General features: G+C 36.5%; 1 long non-coding RNA gene across 1 annotated transcript; it reads right to left on the reverse strand.

Annotated features, from left to right (window-relative positions):
* Positions 1-172: 172 nt before the first annotated feature.
* Positions 173-3,332, reverse strand: LOC132633944 (uncharacterized). The gene is made up of 6 exons (XR_009579955.1): positions 2,896-3,332; positions 1,968-2,811; positions 1,755-1,838; positions 1,523-1,628; positions 1,071-1,203; positions 173-458 (listed from the first exon to the last, which is right to left on the reverse strand). It is a non-coding gene; the product is annotated as an uncharacterized LOC132633944 (long non-coding RNA).
* Between the last annotated feature and the right edge of the window lie 11,366 nt (positions 3,333-14,698).

Genomic DNA, 14,698 nt, shown 5'->3' on the forward strand with positions numbered 1-14,698 from the left:
TAATAATTACTGTTAAATGCGAAGTCTATCATTCAAATGGCACATCTCTCAAATATGTGATTCTAATACTTAAGATAATGCCATAGCAGATCACTAAATCCTGAAAAGCTTGAGCATAAGCCAGAGTACAAATTCAGAAAGATAACAAATTGAATTGACTGCTGAATTTTTTTTTTTTTTTGCCTTTTACTTGGGAATGAACATAAGCATCAATCGTTCATACAAAAAGATGGTGCTTCTTGTACAGTTATAATGAATGACTCCTAGTTATTGGAAAGTTTACCTATGTAAGCTGATCATATTGCAATTAAACAACCCTGACAATACATCCAAGCAACCACAATACCCAACAAAGCCCCAGTAAAAACCTGCGATGGGGTATGACTAAGAAGTTCTTTTTAGCTTTCCTTGACTGATGGGATGCCCTTCGAATAAGTCTTCAACGATCAGATTAGAACCTAAGATGACAGAATAAGATTTGATTAATCAGAAAGTTAAACATGTCCATTAGACATATATACAAGTCTCCACAGCAGTGATCCACCCACCAATGGTCGTGCAAAGGATCCAACCAACGAAAAGAGATTCCATTACTGTTCTTTGAAAGGGGCGTAGCTAGTTTTAGGTCTTCATCTACTACTATTGATGATGCCTTGTGATAACATAACAGAATAGATTGAACCATATAACAGTTGTTAACACCAGAAAATCAAGCACAATCGCCCTACAGAATATCTCAACCTGGCTATTTAAACTTCAAATAAGTATTAATCGCATTGCACATCTTTTCATGTTAACGTGACTGTTGAATCTTAGTATCTTCTTCTTTATTACAGCAATAAATTCAAAGTACGAGATGCATGCACTCAATGTGGTATAATTGCTTTGCTCGCTAATTGTAAATCTAGAAGCAATACATTACAACATAAGGCTGTGAGTACCTAGTAATGCTTTCAAGAAAGGTATACAGAATGAATTTTTGTTCATTTATTCATTCTCAACAAATAAATCCATTATCTCTTCCTTTATTTGGAAGCAAATTGAATTTTTTTAGAATATAGATGACTTACCTTACAAAGAGGGACACAAACAGAATCAAAGTAAAGCATTTCACTCCAGCTGATGTCTAATCTCGTTAGTCCTCTTTATAAGGGCCTTAATTCAGGTAAAAATTTGAACTTCTACTTTGATTTTTAGAATAACCTGAAAAACAATTGTCATTAGAAAATGTCCCTACAAGAAAGGATAAGAAAAACAGAGAAACAAATGGAGAACTGACAAAGAATAACTAATATCATTCTATGATAAGAAGCTGTTAAAGTTTAAACAGAACTTCAGAATTAAAATATATCCTAATAAGTCTCCAAGATACATGTAGATAGCATAACAAAACAATAGGCTCACATATTTTTGGCATACTAATCAACTTAGAGTAGACGTAACTTGGCATTCAACTGCATCACAATTAGACGCCTTTGAATGGATATTGCGAACAGTAGAGAAGTACCAAACAAATATTAACCTTCAGAAGGATGGGCGAGAAGAATTGAGCGAATAGATGCCACTTCTGCTTCTTTAACTTGTCATAATCCTACAGACCACTGCTTTTGCCGATCCACACCTTGCTCCTGTATTCATATGTGAAATGCAGGAATAAGTAAAAGTCATAAGGTGTCAATTCACAAATCTATCATCAGATTTAAATGTGTGACAAAACCAAAATCAAGCGGAAGTTGATTGTATATCAATTTTACCAGAAAGTCCTTTGTTTTCTCTTATTCCACCTCCATCAACAGAGCAATTTTTTCTTGTAAACCTCAACATCCTTTGCCTGAACTCTGTTGTGAAAGGTTAGACATGTTTGTAAGTTGTTTGTTAGTATATTTAAAATTGACATGAGAATTTATTAGCTCAAAGTAAATGATAATTGAAAAAGCTAATGTTGATGAGATAACTGATTTGCATACCAATTAAAGTTTTCAACTATTGCTTCTAAAGCTTATTTCCAAGATGGTTCAATAAAGACGGGAGCATCAGTAGCAGTCGTGCTGAAACTTCAGATCAGATTTTCTTTCATTCTCCAAGTAAATTGCTGAAAACTTTTTTGTACACTACATTTGTTGCTTCATTTGAAATTTCTCCATCATCATCATACATCGGAATCTTTAATCCCCTTCTTGTTGTCACGCGGGATAGGGCAACATAAAGTTGCCCATGTGTGAACACTGATTTCTTCAAATATAACCCAACATGAGATAATGATTGCCCTTGACTTTTATTAATAGTCATGGCAAAAGATACAACTAATTGGAAATTTCCTTCGCTGGAACTTAAAAGGTATTCTTGCATCAGATGGAGTCAGCAACATTCTCGGAATGAACACCTTTTATCCAGCCATATTTTCGGATAAACCTTTTGCTTCGATAACCTATTTCCAAGTCTAGTGATGACTATTCTTGTTCCATTACATAGCCCGGAAGCTTGGTCTGTATTTCTCAATAACATCACCAGGACACCCACTTTCAAAGTGATCGCATGATTTGGAATTACAGAGCACTTAATAGTGTTTAGGAATTCAGGTGTATGTACGTGTTCCAAACCTGTAAAAGCATCGTCCGACATGCAGATTGTATCAGAACTCAAATATGTTTTTGCTTGACTATGGTTTAATCAAACCATGTGTTCATTGATTGATTCAACCATGTCAAGAGTAGGAGCAAGAATTCCTCTTTATTGTAGGTATGTTATGTCACTGCAGTGGCTCAAAAAATCTGGATATGTACTTTCCACAATTGCAGAAATTGTTCCCCCCTGCCAAATACGAATAGATATAGTTTTTTAGCATATGTAATTACAAAAAGCATCCATAATCAGATGACAGGTGTTTATTCTTACTCATCATCTTCTAGTTCGAGATTCATAAACTTTCTTGAAACTCCATCTCGTTTGAGCATTTGTACCTCACCAAAACTGACGATTTCTCCGATCACATCTGAAGAATTATTAGATATTAAAATAAATAGCAGAAAAGATGATAGTTAGAAATTCAAGCGGAAATTATTTTTACCGAATAATTCAGTCTCGTTCACATCAACCTTTCCTATCAATTGATCGTATGGTCGCAGATCAAAGATTATCATTGGGAAAAGTTGATCTGTTGTTTCAGCCACTGTTATTGGTAGAGTAAAATTCAGCCTCAACTATGTTTTGTCGTGTTGAACTTCTCCTTATTTGGATAAACAATAAAGTTTGTCATGTGACATAATCCAAGCCCATTAATTTTTGTTTTGAAATTATGCACTACTGACTTCCCAATGGTAGCGTGTATCCAATCCCCCCACAAAGAAATCACATTAATTTCCAATATATAGATGTGTGAAGAGGAGGACCAACGACAAAACTAAAAATTTAGCTCAGTTAGTGCAGGTAAAATGATAACTTTATTATTAGATATCATAAAAATTCTTACATATTCACTCAGAAGCATCTTTCATCTCTCATTCCAGAAAAGCTCTTGTTTCATCTCTACAGGTCCAACAATTTAATCTACTACTGGGTGTTAATTCTAGAAGCTATTCAGTTTTCGTACTACATTCTTCAGACATTCCAGACTACTCTTTTCAGTAATCTTCATCTTATTCGGTTGGGTGTCACCATTCACGCAGGCCGTTATTCAAATTTTGTACTTTTATTCTTCCATTGTTTGCATATTTGTGTATTTCATGGTTGAAGTTTGGCTGATTTTGCCATTACTTTGCCCAACTTTGTCTTCAATATTCTCCCGTTCTAATTATTATTTATTTGATATCTCTGTTTTACTCTGAATATGTTTCTTTTGCATGATATTAGTTGTCTTTAGACTTTCAAGGGCTAATTCATTATTTAGACTGAAAATTTTTCAATACCATTCTGAAGCGATAGATAAACACCCCCATCTAAAAGTATTTTTTACAGCATATCGAACCACAGGGAAAATCTTTGAATGAAGATTAGGCATTTAGGATAACGGAATGTGGTTAGCTATTTCGTTAAAATAGATGTTACATACAACTTCTTTTTTAAAGAGATTCAAGAATTTAGTAACACCAAGCGAATGATCGCCTATTTTGAGTAAAGAAGCAAAATAATTAACATATGCTAAAGAAATTATTCACCTTGCAACTGAAATGCTACAAAAAGTAAATTTTATTCCATATCTATTAGATGTAGAAATATTTTATATAATCCATCATACTTGGTAATCACTCTCCAGTGGACTATAAATATAAAAAAAAAATTACATAAAACTAAGAACTTCTCTACCAATTTGGCTGAGGTGTTTTAGGTTATAACAAAGTTGTTAAATACATACATATAGAAATTAAGAAATTGTACGAAGAATAGAACAACTAATGTAGATTTGCAACTTAACAAACAAAGCAGCAAAATGAATTACCTTTTCATCTTGTAGTACCAATTCAATGGATGAAGTAGTTCCTTCATTGTAACGATATGATATTTCCCATATACGGACAACCCGAACCACCAGGTTCCATTGCATTTTTGAAATAGTGATATCCTTGATGAAGTCAGCCATACTTTGTAGAAGCCGTATATTGATAGTAATAGCAAGCTGATTTGAAGATGGTTTGGAATATGGGTGTATTTGATAAATAGAAGTTGGTTTGATAAGTAAAAGATGAATATGAATGTGAAAAGACTATGTATACGAATACGAGCCCTATTATGAAATACGCATGAGAAATGGAAAGTTCCTATGAAAGGCAGGTAAGTGCCATGATGATGATATTATTGTCTTCCCTCCTATGCCACTTCATATATTGTCTATGATGCTTCTACATTGATGTTAATCATGCTTTACATACTCTGTACATTCTTCGTACTGACGTCCTTTTGTTTGTGGACGCTGCGTCATGCCCGCAGGTGCACAGGGAGACAGACTTGATCCATAGCTGCTTATTCAGAGATTGCATAGCGGAGCTCCATTTCCTTCGGAGCCATAGCTTTTGGGTACTTATTCTTTTGTGTATATAATTATGGGCATAGCGAGGTCCTGTCCCGCTCATGTGATGTGTTATACTCTTCCTAGAGGCTCGTAGTCATGTGTATATGGTTAGACAGGTCCGGCCTTGTCGGCCTATGTTTTGTATATCATTTTGTCGGCCACGTTGGCCACGTACATTGATGTGGCATAGATGCCTATGGTGATATAAATGTACTGTTGTCCAATTGGGACTAGTTGACGAATGAATGGAAATGTATGTATAATTATGTGGCTCACCTAGATGTAAGTATAAGAGTAAGCTAAGAGGGTGCTCGGGTGGGCTAGCACCGGGTGCTCGTCGCGGCCCCAAGTCGGGTCGTGACACGCGACGGGTACCCGGGGCTAACCACCGAGCACCGCTCGTTCTATTACTTATTATACTCATTCAACGCTCCTTTATCAATTTCATACCCAAATTATAAGAAAATTATCTTTCATTTGAAAACATAAACACTTTTATATACTAAAGCCCTCCGGCCATCAAAATAATATATATACATAGCAGCAACCTCGTGAGACCACATCACCCACACAGCGCATCTACGAGCCTCTACTGGAGTACTAGACATAAGGACGGGACAGGACCCCGTCGTGCTCAACATATACAAATATACACAAAAGAATAATCAAGCACCACCGGAACTAAGAAGTGCTTTCAATCAGCTATCAGCTCCTACGAGTCTGGATCAAGCTCCCCTCCCTGTATACTTGTGGGCATGAACACAGCGTTCAAATAAAATGGACGTCAGTACGAACATTATACTGAGTATGTAAGACAGGAATGAAATAAATATAATAGAAGGATCATGCGCCATAAGAGAAAGGTATAACCTGTATGAGTTTCATAGGCAAATACATTTCGTACATATATCATATTTTACATAATCATGGTACATATGTCATCACATCACCTATATCATAACATCATAATCCTAATCGTTAACCCGCGTCCGGGTAACCATCATATGCCGCCCACTAGTGGTGATCATGCCCGGCCCTCTAGGCTCAGTGTAAACGTAGCAGCCCGCCTTAGCGGTGACATGCCCGGCCCATTAGGCCCGGTGGAATCATACGCAGCCCGCCTTAGCGGTGACATGCCCGACCATTTAGGCACGGTGGAATCATATCGTCATATAGTCAATCATAACCCATCATTATTACACATCTCATGAACATATCATAATCTTATCAAAGCTTGGCATTTTCATACATAACATAGGCATATTACAGGCTAGCATTATTGATCACCTTATAGACATACCATGACTTAGCATCATTTCACATTTATCATTAGGAGCATACATTAGACTTTGAAAGCGACTATGGCTATGTCGGGGTGACGTAAGGTCGTGAACCCCCGATTATATTATGAACATTTATGAGTATTCTGCCTCACCTTTAAGGAAATAGTGTATAAGGTGAGTGTTAACAATAATGACATCATTAACGTTATCGGATCATCATACCATGAACTCTCGAATCTCTATACCTTAACTCATCATCATCATTATCATGCTCGAATGTAGTTTGGTATATTTACGAACTCATAAGCTCCATCATATAGGAGAATCATGGAAAAACTTGGAAGATTCATGCCTTTGAAGGAAGGGATTAGCCTTACATACCTTTGTCGTTTAACTAATCTATCGCTTGCTTGTTCTCCTTTAATGCACACGTTCTACCTTCAAGAGAATTCATATCGACATTAGCTAACAATTATAAGAACGGACTTACTAATGCTAGAGAAAATTGGGCAGCACTTCCTTTGTTTATACTACTTTTCTCATGTTCTATATCAATTCCCAAATGTTCATATCAACATTCACAATATTGCACACGACGATCATCATTTATCTACATTTACCACAATTCACCATTTCTCTTCAATTTCCCCACAATTTATGGTTATAGCTCATTATCGCGTTTTCTCATATATAATACTTATTCCATGGTTTAAATGTCATTTATAACATATTCACAATCACAACATACCAACATTCGTGATTCACCCCAACCACTATTTAACAATGACACTATTCACTCATTTAAGACCCATTTTCTGTCTTTCTACAATTCAAGTGTCTTAGCCTTCCAATACCTTAAACAACATGGTATGTTCATGAAACTTACCTTAGATGATGGATGAGCAAGCCTTTAATGGAAATACTCTTCTAGCACCAAAACCCTATTTCTCTCACCTTGAGTTTTCTTGGTGTAGATAAACTTTGGCTAGGTTTCATACACTTGTTTTCATGGATTTGGTGTTGTTAATCTTGGTTTTCCCTTGAATTCTTATGGATGAATGATGGAGAATATTCTAGAGGTTTCTTGAAGTGTAGAGAGTGGAAATGAAATGAGAAAGGGTCCCTTATATTAAATTGAAAGTTGTTCCGACCAACTTATACGGACCAACATACGGTCCGTACATTTTATACGGACCGTATGTGTGTCCGTATGTTTGGTCCAGAGAGTGGTGTCCCTCTTGGATAATTATACGGCCTCACATACGGCCAGTATAATTTATACGGTCCGTATGTTTGGCCGTATAGTGCCCAGTTGTTCCGTTTTCGTTCTCGTCGACTCGTTTGATCTCCGATCCTTATGGAACCTTCTTGACACTTGTTTAACACCTCAATACCAATCTAAGGGACGTTATCACCCTTCTCTAAGACATCATTATGCCATCATTGACTTGTCACTCATAATTCCTACCCGACACATAACATATCCTTTACTTTCTTTGCCAAACTTCTTCCTTTTAGTCAAATGTCTTTGAATCTCGATTAAGATCATCAAATGCTATTTCTTACTTATACAAATCATCGTACACCTCGTGTTCCTCGCTAGCCTATTCACTGTACATTAACGGGGAATTTTCCAAGGTGTAACACAATTCTTCTATTATTTAATATAATTGCACACTAAACTATCTTTAGCTTTTAATTTGGTTTATAATTAGTATGTTAAATTAGGATTTTATTTGTCAACCGTGAAAACTATATATTTTTGTTTTCCAATAAATTTACATAAAGACAAGTGACATTATAGTTTGCATATAAGGACATTATATTGGACTTGATCATACTAATTTATAGGCATAGTTAATTGTTTGTTGATATAATATAAAACAAAATAATAAATATTTTATACAATATAATCTACCAAATTATAACTTCACATTTTAGTTACTTGTAATTTTTGTCATCAGTACACAAGGAATTAGTTGTATATAGAATTAAAGCCTTTCGATTATAGTTTCCAACGTTGCAAACCGTTCGTCATTTGGACTTTCTTATGGGAAGTTATATGTGTTTACTAAAGTATAGCTGACAGATGAAAAGCGCGGAGAGCATATTGCCAAAACTGAGATCACGCTTGCTGTCATGACCCAAAATCCCAAAATAGTCGTGTGGGCACCTGCCCTAACCCGTAGGCGAGCTCAAGTAAAAGTCAAAGTCTTTCAACATAACATAAAAGCGGAAATAAACATGGTCTCATAACTCATAAAATACGGAAATCTAAGCCATACATCTCCCTAAAACCTGAAAGTCATAATTAAAGGAGCCACTAAATATGGAGTACAAGTCTGAATACTACAAATATTGTCTGAAAAGTAAAGACAGGAAAGTAAGATGGAAATGGAGTCTAGTGCCGCTGAACAACCAGCAGCTCACCCTAAAGACTCCATCCACTACTCGAACTCGGAATAGAACATGCACACTAAAAGGTGCAACAAGTGTAGAGTGAGTACGGGGAAACATGTGTATTCAACAACATCGTTGACCGACCCTCAAAGATTTATAATCACTTAAGCAAATAAGAGTAGAAAGTCCATAAATCAAGTAAGTCACCAAAATCCAGTTCTTCCCAAGAACCCATATATAAGTCAAGTAATGAAAATGCAATCAAATAAGAATGGTATGCAATGCAATGGCCAATATGCACCAGTATACACACCATCCTGTAGTAGGTTTAATGTGATCCATGGGGGACTCATGAGGTCCATATACTCACCCGAAATTCCAGATCCTCCAGATCACATTGGGTATCCAACCGATAGGCTATATTGTCATCATCACTCCATCTAGTACCATATCCAATCAGGCCACCAATGACCATCCCATACGATTCATCAATAAACATGACAATGATATCATATGAAGTATAAATGAATATGCGTACAACATGTAACTTCATGATATCAAGTCAATGCCAAAAGGTAGTTTCTTCTTATTGTTTAGATGAGAAGCGGAGGGATGAATGCAATATCATAAAGATTAAAAAAGTATGGCTATCATAAGCCCATGTCACCATCAAACAAGTAGATTTAACAACTACCTGCTAATGCTCATATGCTTTGGCATTCTCTACTTCACACAATTATTCCTTGTCATTAATATACACACAACATGGAACTAGTACCCGTACAAGTTCTAGTCACCTCACGAGTACAGGACCCCCAATTCCCTATTATTCTCCTTAGTTACATTAAACCAACATAAACAATTCATAAAGAGTCTAGTAAGTCTCAACTTGCCTTAATTACAAAGCCCAAACGATCAATCCATGGTCTTGACCTTTCTTTGAGCTTTTGAACAAGCCCAATATGTTCAAATATGGAATCTACATAATCATACGAGTCCATAGACACCCATATTACTATACTAAACTTTCGGGTCCAAAAAGTCAACCTAAAAACCAATGCTGAGCCCCAAAGGTCAAAACTATAATTTCATGGCAAACTCAGCTTACCCATAGCTGAAAGGTTAAGAATCTCAAAAATCATTAAAATTCGATCACAAATCGACCTTCAATCTGATAATTTACCTTAAAATTCAATTCCATGAAAAAACCCAATTTCAAAGATAAAATAATGGATGAAATATCTAAGTAAAGGATGGAATCACGGAGAAATACTTACATTATGATTAGAAACTTAACCCCGAGCCAAAAACTTGAAAATTGCCCTTGAAATCACCCAAATTCGAGCTCCCAAAAATTGATTTATGAATAATGAATTCGAAGTTGGAATTTAATTCTGCCCAGGAGTCATTTACTCTTCGTGATCGTGAGGCCCACCATCGTGATCACGAAGCACTACCTAGACCTGGCCCATTCCCTTCATTGCGGTTGCGATCAGCCCAACCGCGTTCGTGATACCCGACTGCTGACTCATCACAGTCGCGGCACCTTATACGCGATCGCATAGAGGGAAACCAAACACCAGGCATCAAAAAAGTAGTGTCTCCCAAATTCCGATCCAACACCCAAAACTCATCCGGGACCCCCCGGACGCAAACCAAATATTAATTTCAATCATAAAATACGCTATGAACCTACTCGCACACTCAAAACACTGAAAAGAGGTCGTCTTGACCCGATGTAGCCGCAGTCAACTCCAAATCCTTAACTAGTTTCTCAACCAATGACCCAAATCACAACCGAACCCCTCGGGATTCGAAACAACGATCAACGAAGTCATAAGTCACATTCGCATCTAATGGAATCGACGAAATTTCGACATGGATCCATTTACCCCCACTGTTGACTTTGGTCAAACATCTTTATTTCCTAACTTAAGAACTTCCAATTCACTAAATCTGATCAGAAACTCGCCTGATTTCCTCAGGAGCCGCGCTACCTATCTCTGCAAGTCAGAAACACCAAGATAAAACTATGCAAAGTTGTTAGGTTGCACGACCTACTTCCTATCCTATGCAGTCTCCAATTTTTGCCTACGGGATGGAACACATTACTCTACATGTTCTATGCTAGCGTCTTGTAGAATATAAATTGCAAATAAGTAAAGAACATAGTGAATTCTACGTGAAAACCACGCAGCTTACAAGGGATATAAAAATCACGACCTACACCTCTGTAGGATTTACCCCAAACTCTACTTACAACAGTGAGCCTCTGCAAATTCAACTTACAAACTCTGTAATGTAGAAACTAAATCTAATTCCCATCTCACTAATCAACCTCTGACTAGCAAGCAACCTTCAAGTTGTCCTCTAACTTGAAGTTGAATTTACAACATTTTGTATCTAACTGTAATGCTTCTAATAAAGCGGATAAGGATACAACTCGATAACCCAACCTAATACAAGTTATCTAGACTTAAGAACTGTAAAACATAAACTCTATTTGACAGCTTCTTCAATCTTCTTCTCGTACTAGGGATACACGCCTAGATTCTGAATATTCTTGATGTCTTCTGTCATCGTTCAATATTCTGAGTTCTCTCTTTATGGGTGTGCAAACCTTCTTCTTGGTAAGACTTGGATATTTATAATATTGAGTACACAACACGTTGGCAAACACAAAATCCCCTTCGAGTAGGCCCATGAGATGTAATAGGGTTTGTGTTGTATTTGGATTCTTGCCTTGTTGAGTCCATTTCTTGTACATGTAGAAGTTTTACTAATCCCAACAAATATAGAAAGGAAATATGCATACTTGACCGCCAAGTCTTTACCATAAATCTGCAAATCCTAGTTGATGTAGGACTTACGCTGGAACATGTTACGAACCTATTTCATCCACCTAGTTAGCCTGCCTCTGAATCTCTTCACTGCCTAAGATAGAACATGTTCACAAACCTGTTTCATCATCCCCTTCTTGTTCATTCCACGACTCTATCTTGCGCCTACTTTTGGATGATCGAACATGTTGAAAGACATGTTTCATTGATCATGTGTTGCTCTGTTTCTGTCTTCTTCTTCTTTATTCAGATTTATTCATTGCTTGAATAAATCATGTCTTCAGCCTTGTCTCACTCTGTGACTCTGATTATGTTCTTGCTCAGTGTTGGAACATATTTACAAACCTGGTTCATATGCTTTGTCTGCAACTCTCTTTACTTGAGCAAAATACTTCTGAGTCATCTTAGTCACCTTCACCTTTCTTCCTGATGATCTTTGGAAACCCCATGACTCATTTATGATAGAACATGTTTACGTACTTGTTCTATTCTTCAATGAACTACTCTGGGACCGAGTCATCTTCATCTCCTTTGCTATGTATCTGTCTTTGTAATAGATCATGTATTGGTTCGCTCTTTCTCTGATCCAGTCATTGCACTTGTCTTTATATTAACACACATGTTTGAAATATAAGACATGTGTATACTGACTTTGGTAGCATCTTTGCAATGGAACCTGTCTATGGACCTGTTCTATCCATCCCGCGCTGCTTATTTTTTCAGGCCTTTTACATTGTCTGGAACCTTTGCTTCATCTCAACCAACTGTCTAGCCTTGTTCAATTACCTTTTCAATTATCACATGTATCTAGACCTAATTTCTTTGCATTGTAGGTTCATTTTGTCAATCATCAAAACTTCACACATTGCTTTGTGCCAACAAATTTCCCTTTTTGATGATGACAAACTCTGTGCTCTTTACGCCATGTACAACCTGTTCCAAACATCTCATAGCCTAGTTTTTACATTAAGATTAACCCATGTTAGCATATGAGTCATAAAGCAAGTAAGCACATTGTGATCATCTTCCCCCTTTTGGCATCATCAAAAAGTTAACTCACATTTTTGCTAGTAAACTTTAATCAATATTGAACTCATGGCCACCGAGGCTATCACATATACACAAGAAAAGAACATTTACTTATTTAAGTAAAAAAACATTCATGTCACATAAATAAAACATGAATTTGTATGACATGTAATAGTTTTTTTCCCCATTAAATTCAACAAGTAGAAGTCATCTGGGTACAACCATACACAACAGATCATTAGAACTAGACTCTAGGATTTATACATGAATAAAATTATAGAGAACCTAGTCACTTGAGAGTGAATGTGACCAATGTGGAGGTTACAATCTAAGTCTTAGGGGAATCTAGCTGGGAGCTGCAGAATGACTTTGGTTGGAAGGGGAGGATATCTCTTAATCTAGTTCCCCGTAATCGTCATTTGAATTAGTCCCTTCTCTTGGATGAATCTCTGTCTTTATCCACCTTTTTCCCCCAAGAAAACCCACCATTTTTTTCATCGATTTTGCCGATGAGGACCAAGATCCAGACTGCTCTTCTTTGATAGACGGTGGAGGGTTCTTCTCTGCATCAACCTTTCATACTTCTCCATGAATTTCTCCATAGCTCTTTTTTTTAATTGCCCGATTGTATGTTTTTGATTTGAGCTAGCAGTGTCAAACAACTTATTTTCTCTAGGAGTTGTTGTACTATTTATCTTCCCCATATTTTCCCTTATTTAGGGGTTGTTAGTGTATTCCCTCTTCCTATGAGCTCCAACGTATTTTCGTTCTCCTTTCGCCTTTCCAGTTTGTGTATATATCCGTATGATAGGGGAAGTGGGTTAATAAGAGTGAAGTGAAGAGTATAATCTGGTTTTGACAAATCAAGGGAGTGTTTGAAAGAAGGAGGTTGATCAGATGCTCAAGAGGAATCATACATTTTTTTTCAATTTGGTTCTTTAGTGAGAGAGTGTACTAAATGAGACTTAGAGGAGTTCTAACCGGTTTATGTAGTGATGAAGAGGGTAGCTGAAGTCTTTTTGGGAAGATAATGATTTGATTGTGGTGTCTTTTCAAGATTATCATCATGAATCACCTTTTCTCTTCTCAATACACTCTTAATGACGACTAGACTAGACTAGGATATGGAGAACAGGTTGTTGTTTCATGATCTGAGCATATAATTGACAGTAGAGAAATAATACATACCTGAATCATTTGCTAACCATATGCAATCTTTGGTTTTAGGTATGCTTCTATGACAGTCATAATGTTAAACTTTAAAAAGATCATGAACCTATTATGGTATAGGACATACAACCAAATTTTCAAGACTGAGTAAAATATTTTGATTAGTTGAAGAATCACATAGCCTGAGACAACCTTCCAAGCCAAATTTTGAGGAACCTATGTGCAACTTTAATCATTCTCAACATCAACATAATTCTTTCTTGTATAAGCCATTTAGGAAGACCTCTTTAATTTAGTCAGCCACTGGGATTAATCTACCTGCTAAGCTGAAAATCTAGTAGTATTGACATTTATTTCTATTTCCCAAGGAATGAACATGCTAGAATCCTTAGTTTTTGGTTGTAATAAATGCTAAGCATGGTACAAAACCTGACCACATGTTTTTGCCTTTACCAAGAATATGCCCTCTGGTTTTGCTTCCTTTGTGATCCTGAATTTTAGCCCTTAATCTCAGGAGGGGACAAGGCTTGTTCTAGCTGAGCATTTCCTTTATTTTGAGGAACAGGTTCATGAACCTTTTTGATGGACACATGGGTAATAGCAATTTGTTGATCCTCCATTCTTCTCTTATGAAAAATTTCTTTCTCCCTTATTACAACTTTTGCTTTTTCACATAATCTCATCATTGGAAGCTTGTTCCTTGTTGGTTCCATATTGGCTTACATAAGATGTTCCCCCTAACTTTGAGCAGTATTCTTTCTTCATAGAAGGTGTTTTCTTCATGATTTTCACTTGAAGTCCTTTTTAGAATATTTTGTCGGTTTTTCAGTGGTGAACAGGGTTCATCTTCTTATTTCATCCAAGGTTCCCCCAGTCTGATAGCCTTCTTGTGTAAGTGGACTGAATGAAATTTCTTTTGCAACATCCTTCTTTTCCTTATTCTTAGAGTGAGCATAATTAATTTTATGTTT

Source organism: Lycium barbarum, chromosome 3 (assembly GCF_019175385.1).
Source record: "Lycium barbarum isolate Lr01 chromosome 3, ASM1917538v2, whole genome shotgun sequence".
Classification (NCBI taxonomy): domain Eukaryota; kingdom Viridiplantae; phylum Streptophyta; class Magnoliopsida; order Solanales; family Solanaceae; genus Lycium; species Lycium barbarum.